Source organism: Oncorhynchus gorbuscha, unplaced genomic scaffold, assembly GCF_021184085.1.
Source record: "Oncorhynchus gorbuscha isolate QuinsamMale2020 ecotype Even-year unplaced genomic scaffold, OgorEven_v1.0 Un_scaffold_9972, whole genome shotgun sequence".
Classification (NCBI taxonomy): Eukaryota; Metazoa; Chordata; class Actinopteri; order Salmoniformes; family Salmonidae; genus Oncorhynchus; species Oncorhynchus gorbuscha.
The window spans coordinates 3282-11801 of NW_025752826.1; the positions used below are offsets into that span (position 1 = coordinate 3282).

Sequence of the window (8520 nt, forward strand, 5' to 3'; positions counted from 1 at the left end):
CATATTGATTATATAAATAGGCCATTTTAATTTTGTCTGGCTTGCTATTCCAAATAAAATGTCATCTTTTTTGCTCATATTATTTAAAAACAGGTCGTAAGGTGTAGGCAAATCCATAAACAAATAGGTGAACTGGGATATGACTAAAGAGTTAATCAGGGTAAACTGGGATATGACTAAAGAGTTAATCAGGGTAAACTGGGATATGACTAAAGAGTTAATCAGGGTAAACTGGGATATGACTAAAGAGTTAATCAGGGTAAACTGGGATATGACTAAAGAGTTAATCAGGGTAAACTGGGATATGACTAAAGGAGTTAATCAGGGTAAACTGGGATATGACTAAAGAGTTCATCAGGGTAAACTGGGATATGGCTGAAGAGTTCATCAGGGTAAACTGGGATATGACTAAAGAGTTAATCAGCATAAACTGGGATATGACTAAAGAGTTAATCAGGGTAAACTGGGATATGACTAAAGAGTTCATCAGGGTAAACTGGGATATGGCTAAAGAGTTAATCAGGGTAAACTGGGATATGACTAAAGAGTTAATCAGGGTAAACTGGGATATGACTGAAGAGTTAATCAGGGTGATTTTTTCACAAATAGACAGGTATTTTCCCTTCCATGGTAGCAAGATCTTATCTATTTTTCCCAACTTTCTATTAAAATGTATTGTAGTGAGATCATTTATTTCATTCACGATATGTATACTAAGTATGACCACTTCACCGTCAGACCATTTTATTGGTAAACTACACGGTAATGTAAAAGATGTATCCTTTTTGTGATCAAATACGTAATATAGTATACTGATTATAATCTGGTAGAGGTTAGAACAATTATCTCGATCCTCTATGAGGCAGTGGAGGGATTCAAACTGTGTTTTAAAAGAAAAGATGAATCAGTGTACAACGACACCTTCGTTTTTAAACCCTGGATTTCCAGCCCCTTGATATTATTGGTGGATCTGATTTTAACAGCTAACATTTCCAATGGCCTAATAAATAGATATTTTTTATTTTACCTTTATTTAACTTGGCAAGTGAGTTTTAAGAACAAATTATTATTTACAATGACGGCCTAGGAACAGTGGGTTAACTGCCTGTTCAGGGGCAGAACAACAGATTTGTACCTTGTCAGCTCAGGGATTTGAACTTGCAACGTTCCGGTTACTAGTCCAACGCTCTAACCACTAGGCTACCTGCCGACCCTACACTCTAACCACTAGGCTACCTGCCGTCCCTACACTCTAACCACTAGGCTACCTGCCGACCCTACACTCTAACCACTAGGCTACCTGCCGACCCTACACTCTAACCACTAGGCTACCTGCCGTCCCTACACTCTAACCACTAGTTTACCTGCCGTCCCTACACTCTAACCACTAGGTTACCCTGCTGCGCCAAAGTAGATATGCCGACAGTGGACAACCTTGTTTTACTCCTCTTGACAGTTTCCACACTTTCTGAGAAGCAGCCATTACTACTATTTTACACCTCGGGTTACTGTACATAACTTTAACCCATTTTATAAGAGATTCTCCAAAATGTAAATATTCCAGGCGCTAAGCATTTTGCTAGAATTTTTGCATCACATCACTGACGTGTAAGAGTCCTCGTGTTTTTCTGTAAGGGTCTGTGTCACGGAGGCATGCCCATGACTTGTAGACAATGACACTGAAACAAATTATTTTGGGGGAGAAAGACTCTGCGTTGTATCTCTTCAAGGCCAAGAATCCTGAAACAAAAGAGAATGTTGGATTGAGGAAGGAGATTCCATTTGCCAACAATACTTTGACGTAAGACGCCAAAATTCGAGCGTTTGTTGTGCCGGGCCAAGTTACTCAAACATTGTAATGTAACCGTGTTTCCACCGCGTATAGCGCTGCCAATTTAAACGCTCTAGCAATGTGAAATATATTATTAGAATAATGACCGAGGTATTGGTAGAGTATAATCATATAGTTTAATATCCTCTATGGCTGCGATCCCCGCACAGCATCAGGGGACATTTCAGAGTGACAACTAAAAATACACCGTCGTAACATTAAACATTGCAAGCATCTTACATCCTTCAAAAGATGAGGATCTTGGTAATCAAATCACGCTTTCCGATTTAAAATAGCTATTACAGAGAACAAATACCATGCTTTTGTTTGAGAAGAGCAATCAACAACCATTTTCCGCCTCGTGACAGTTTTCACATCTGAAGGTAAAATTATGACTTATATTCTGATATCTTGCTCTTATTTCTCTTCCTGAGGGTCCCAGTGATCAAATGAACTGCCGTTTTCTTCAATAAAATCAATTTTTATAGCCTAAATCTAAACATTTTGTAACCCGTTTGTGTCGTGAATTCCATCTCTATCAATTTTTTACGGAGCATTCGACGTAATTACACACGGTAAACCATCGTTTATCTAGTCATGGTTGGTTTCCAGTGCATTCCTCTGATGATTGCAACACAGCCAAACCTTTTTTTTTTGCGGGGCGATTGACGTGAATTGAACTGATTTGAGGACAACGAGCAAACCTTGCGCACCAATAATTTTAGCGAAGCTTCATTGATTGACTGTATTTCTGCCCAATGACCACTGATCTTCTTGAACTCTAGCTGGGTAGATAGCCAATGAGCTGAAGTAAACGCCAGTTTGTAATGGTTTTGGGTTGACCACCATTCCTTGTTTGTAACTGCACACGTAAGGAACTCCATTCTCGCCTGTACTATGTCAGGTTTCATGTGGACCCCAGGAAGAGTATCTGCTGCTTTGGCAGGACTGTATTGACCCCGCTCTGGGTCTGGACCGGGTCCGCCAGTTGCGTATGGAGGGCCTAGACGATATCCAAAAAAACAATACACTGAATTCATACATTTTCAGTAATTCAGATTGTAAACACAATACCACAACACTTTTCCAATTTGGGGAGGGAAATCACTAGTATTCAATGATTTGGAAGTATTTTGAATGGACTCTAGACATTCCAATGTACTAAAAGCCACAAATTGAGCTTGTTCAGCATCTCTGTGACCCTGGCGTTGATCTATTTGGCCGACTACTCCATGTGGTTGTGGAAAACACTACTTGGTTAACAGCAGGGTTATTCTGTGTTCCCAGGAGCTTCTCTATAACATGGCAAAGTACAACACCAGAACCAACAGACCAGGCTTAACTTGCCCTGTTGACAATTGCCCCAGACAGTAATGCAAACCTTACTGTCAATCTCTGTGATATCAAATGGAAAACTGCACAGATAGACAGACCATCCAGGGGAGTATACAGGAAATTCACTTTCTCTTTATTATGAAGTGGTGGAGCTTCTGTCATCAACATTCGGCAGAGGTATCTTCCTTTTAACAATATATTTAGTGAAACTTTCAAATTTTCAACAAAACATCAGCAAACATGGAAGGTAGATGAATAATATGATTTGAATCACATCAGATGATTTGTCTGGAACAGAGTCAATAGACGCAGGATACCAACAAACACAACAATTCCATTCAAGGATGATACTAAGATCCCAAGCTACAAGAAAATTAATGTTCATTTGTATAAATCATGAAGCAGTTACGTCTGGGAAAAATATGGCATTTATCAACTAGATGAGTAGCTATTTTATTACCAATCTGCTATTGAACAAGGGAGTAAAAAAAAAAAAGACCAAATCAATTACAATACTCTGTGATGGACAGTTCAATTGGACACACAGGAAGTGGGCTGCTTTTGCATTGGTGTTTTGACCAGACCTGTGTTCAAACACTATTCGAACTCAAATACTTGATTGAACTTGTTGCAACGGAAGTAATAGAAAAGTCCCAAACGTTATTATTATTTTTTTAAAGCCCACCTGGCAGCCTTAAGCAAACGCTGAAAGTATCTGAAGGATTTTCAAATAGTATTTGAACCCAGGTCTGGTTTTGATTCAGTGTTGTACGGCGGCGTCAGGAGGTGCTTAGACCTCTTTCCCTCCAGTCTTTTAACGACTCCTCTGCCTCCCAGTTTATCGATGAAGACGGAGCTGTCTTTGGCGTCTGACATGTCGTTCACCTGCCACTCGAACTTCAGACCTGTGAAACACACGAACAACAAGTCAGTCAATTTCTCTTTATTAAGGAATCCCACTCCTCACATATTTTAGTTTGGGTTTTATTGGAGATTAAAAATAGAGGAGAGTGGTTGCTGAAATAGCAGTTGCAGCTGCAGCGGTGTGTCTGTTCTGAGGACCTGGCTTAGACTTACTAGACTACCTCAGGCCACATGTCACTTGTCATTTTTAAGTCATTCTTATCCAGAGGCTACTGCATTCCTTATGACATCCAGTGGGACAGTCACTTAACAAATCCGATACTTGAGAACAATGAAACAAAGCGGATCACCCCGCCAGACTGTTGGGATGCCGGACTGTTGGGATGCCGGACTGTTGGGATGCCTGACTTGTGCGGGTAACTCACTTGAAGTGATTTGTTTTTCACAATCAGATGAAAACATCATGATTGGTTGTGTTGACCATTATGTCTTTACTATAAAGCCGGGTGTATTTTTTACATTGGAGGGGGAAAAAACAGAGACCCACAAATATCACAGTATAATTCCACCTCTGAATGGCACTTTCAAGTGAATTTACCAATTGCATACACTGTAACAAGACTTTGAATTGATTTGAACAGGGAAATGGACCAAACCTAATCTGAAGCGTTTCATGTGTTGAACCATTATAAGAATATAGAGAATAAAACAATCCTCCTTGCAACGATTAAGGTTCAAAATGTTCTGGACCCCGTGAACTGGGTCTGTACCCCACCTTGGCCATCCCATTCATAATGTTCTGGACCCCCTGAACTGGGTCTGTACCCCACCTTGGCAATCCCATTCATAAAGTTCTGACCCCTGAACTGGGTCTGTATCGCCACCTTGGCCATCCCATTCATAATGTTCTGGACCCCCTGAACTGGGTCTGTACCCCACCTTGGCCATCCCATTCATAATGTTCTGACCGCCTGAACTGGGTCTGTACGCCACCTTGGCCATCCCATTCATAATGTTCTGAACCCGCTACTTTGAACGACAGTTGAACTAAGGTCATGACATATTTAGAAAGGAATATTTTTCAAGAATCAGTGTGTATAATGATTCATCTGTAAATCCAAAATGGATGTAGCAAACTGCCAATTCTAGAATGCAATAGGCGGAGTTTGAAAAATGAGAGTATCTTATTGGACAAGTCCCTGCAATCTCTCCTGTTTCAGTCCATTTGGTACTAATGAACATATCACCCCCATTGCAGGAAAGGTGATTGGATGAAAGTGTTTTAAACAGAACTGAGCCAACCCAAATTCTTACCTTGGAACTTTGCTTTAATGTATTGCTTTGAGCTGGCGTATTTCATTTTCTTTTTGATAGTTGAGTGTTCTGGAGCCCTGCGATTCAAACAGAAGAATACTACATTTAGAACATACTCCCAAACATTCTGCCTTGAGTCAATGAACAAATCCTCTCTCACACTCCCTCCACTCAAATTGGCTGACATGGTAGTGTTATGTATGGTATACAGTGCAGTTATGTACGGTATACCAGGTCCTTCTTTGGGGCGGTCCTGTTTCCTCCAGGAACAGTCATACAGGGTTATGGCCCAACCTACCACATGATGAAGACCAGGTCCTCTTTGGTGCGGTCCTTGCTCCCAGGAACAGTCATACAGGGTTATGGCCCAACCTACCATGATGATGAAGACCAGGTCCTCCTTGGGGCTGTCCTTGCTCTCCCAGGAACAGTCGTACAGGGCCTATGGCCCAACCTACCACATGATGAAGACCAGGTCCTCTTTGGTGCGGTCCTTGCTCTCCCAGGAACAGTCATACAGGGTTATGGCCCAACCCTACTCACATGATGAAGACCAGGTCCTCCTTGGGGCTGTCCTTGCTCTCCCAGGAACAGTCGTGACAGGGCATAACGGCAGTCCTCCGTTGGCATCATGTTGACGATCTTCCTGAATACGTCCTCCTCCCGTTCAGGTCCTTGACCTTAATTGATTGGTAATTGATTAATTAACTGCAATGATAGTGTTTTTCTCTAGATGCTCACGTTACAACCCCTAATAGCAATAAAAGCAAGAAAGCTTGGACATTGTAGTTTCTGTATTTTAATGCATTAATATGACGCCACATGATTCTATGGCAACCACGTTAGCTCCCAATTAAATTATATTATAAAACATTCAGAGTTTTTTAAACAATGCTATGTGTAGGTGAATGTCTAGAATAAGAACAAGATTGCAAATGAGAGATTTAGTACACAACTCCTTAAATTCTTTCTTGGACTTAATTCTAAATAACATTTAAAAAAACATTGAGTAAGAAGCAGGAGAGAGGATGCAAGGAATTGAGGAAATATAAATTAAGAAAAGCTTAGAATGCCTAACTATGCGGTCCTCTGTGGATCTGAGTTGGTAGAGCTTTACGGTCCTTGCAGCCAAGCCTGGGCAGTGGGTTCGATTCCGGGACCACCCATCGCAAAAAAACAAAAATGTCTGCTAAGACATGTATATGACTCCTCACGACCTTCAGGCGCTGTCCTCAATGTTGCGTGGAATCCCGTTTTTCCCAGTCAGTGCTGAGGTGTTGTAAGAAACACCAGCTTCAGCTGCTCGACCCTTGTCCGCCCCCTGGAAAGCGAACTCTGATCTTGTCAAATGTGAGAACGACATCATCGTGGACCGCTATTCCAGAGGCCTGGTCACAAAGGAGAGAAGAAGAAGACAACGGTCACAAAGGAGAGAAGAAGAAGACAACGGTCACAAAGGAGAGAAGAAGAAGACAACGGTCACAAAGGAGAGAAGAAGAAGACAACGGTCACAAAGGAGAGAAGAAGAAGACAACGGTCACAAAGGAGAGAAGAAGAAGACAACGGTCACAAAGGAGAGAAGAAGAAGACAACGGTCACAAAGGAGAGAAGAAGAAGACAACGGTCACAAAGGAGAGAAGAAGAAGACAACGGTCACAAAGGAGAGAAGAAGAAGACAACGGTCACAAAGGAGAGAAGAAGAAGACAACGGTCACAAAGGAGAGAAGAAGAAGACAACGGTCACAAAGGAGAGAAGAAGAAGACAACGGTCACAAAGGAGAGAAGAAGAAGACAACGGTCACAAAAGAGAGAATAAGAAGACAGCGGTCACAAACGAGAATAAGAAGACAACGGTCACAAACGAGAGAAGAAGAGTCAGAGGAATGTGGATCTCCCGTTAGTCTACCGATCTCTCAGTGCGCTGTTGATGTCTGACTGCTAACAAATGTCACTCGATTCTACATGAAAAAAAATCGGATTGCGCTGCTTTGCAAGTACTCTCAGCCGACTAACGCTATTGGTGTGTTGTAGCCTTAGGAAAACGGTCTTCAGTCTGTCACATTCCAGAAAGACTGGAACAAGTCAGAACTAGATTCAAAATGTGAACGTTTGTCCTAAAGTTGGATTTGACAATGAGTATAATAGAATACATGGGGTGTAGAGAGAGATATGTGGGGTGTAGAGAGAGAGAGAGAGAGAGAGAGAGAGAGAGAAATACAAGGGGTGTAGAGAGAGAGAGAGAGACTTGGGGTGTGAGAGAGAGAGAGAAGAGACTTGGGGTGTAGAGAGAGAGAGAGAGAGAGAGAGAGGGAGAGACTTGGGGTGTAGAGAGAGAGAGAGAGAGAGTAGAGAGAGAGAGAGAGAGAGAGTAGAGAGGGTAGAGAGAGAGAGAGACTTGGGGTGTAGAGAGAGAGAGAGAGATGTGAGAGAGACTATGGGGTGTAGAGAGATAGAGAGAGAGAGAGAGAGACTTGGGGTGTAGAGAGAGAGAGAGAGAGAGAGAGAGAGAGACTTGGGGTGTAGAGAGAGAGAGAGAGAGAGAGAGAGAGAGAGACTTGGGGTGTAGAGAGAGAGAGAGAGAGAGAGAGAGAGAGACTTGGGGTGTAGAGAGAGAGAGAGAGAGAGAGAGAGAGACTTGGGGTGTAGAGAGAGAGAGAGAGAGAGAGAGAGAGAGACTTGGGGTGTAGAGAGAGAGAGAGAGAGAGAGAGAGAGAGACTTGGGGTGTAGAGAGAGGGAGAGAAGGAGAGAGAGAGAGAGATAGGGAGAGAGAGAGACACATGGGGTGTAGAGAGAGAGAGAGAGAGCACATGGGGTGTAGAGAGAGAGAGAGAGATACATGGGGTGTAGAGAGAGAGAGAGAGATACATGGGGTGTAGAGAGAGAGAGAGAGAGATACATGGGGTGTAGAGAGAGAGAGAGAGAGATACATGGGGTGTAGAGAGAGAGAGAGAGAGATACATGGGGTGTAGAGAGAGAGAGAGATACATGGGGTGTAGAGAGAGAGAGAGAGATACATGGGGTGTAGAGAGAGAGGGAGAGATACATGGGGTGTAGAGAGAGATACATGGGGTGTAGAGAGAGAGAGATACATGAGGGTGTAGAGAGAGATACATGGGGTGTAGAGAGAGAGATACATGGGGTGTGAGAGAGAGAGAGAGACATGGGGTGTAGAGAG

At 42.5% G+C, this 8520-nt stretch overlaps 1 pseudogene across 1 annotated transcript; it reads right to left on the bottom strand.

Annotated features, from left to right (window-relative positions):
- Positions 1 to 3278: 3278 nt before the first annotated feature.
- Positions 3279 to 6042, bottom strand: LOC124030220 (annotated as a pseudogene). The gene is made up of 4 exons (XR_006837930.1): positions 5950 to 6042; positions 5803 to 5866; positions 5345 to 5421; positions 3279 to 4071 (listed from the first exon to the last, which is right to left on the bottom strand). The product of XR_006837930.1 is annotated as a cofilin-2-like (transcript).
- Positions 6043 to 8520: the final 2478 nt, after the last annotated feature.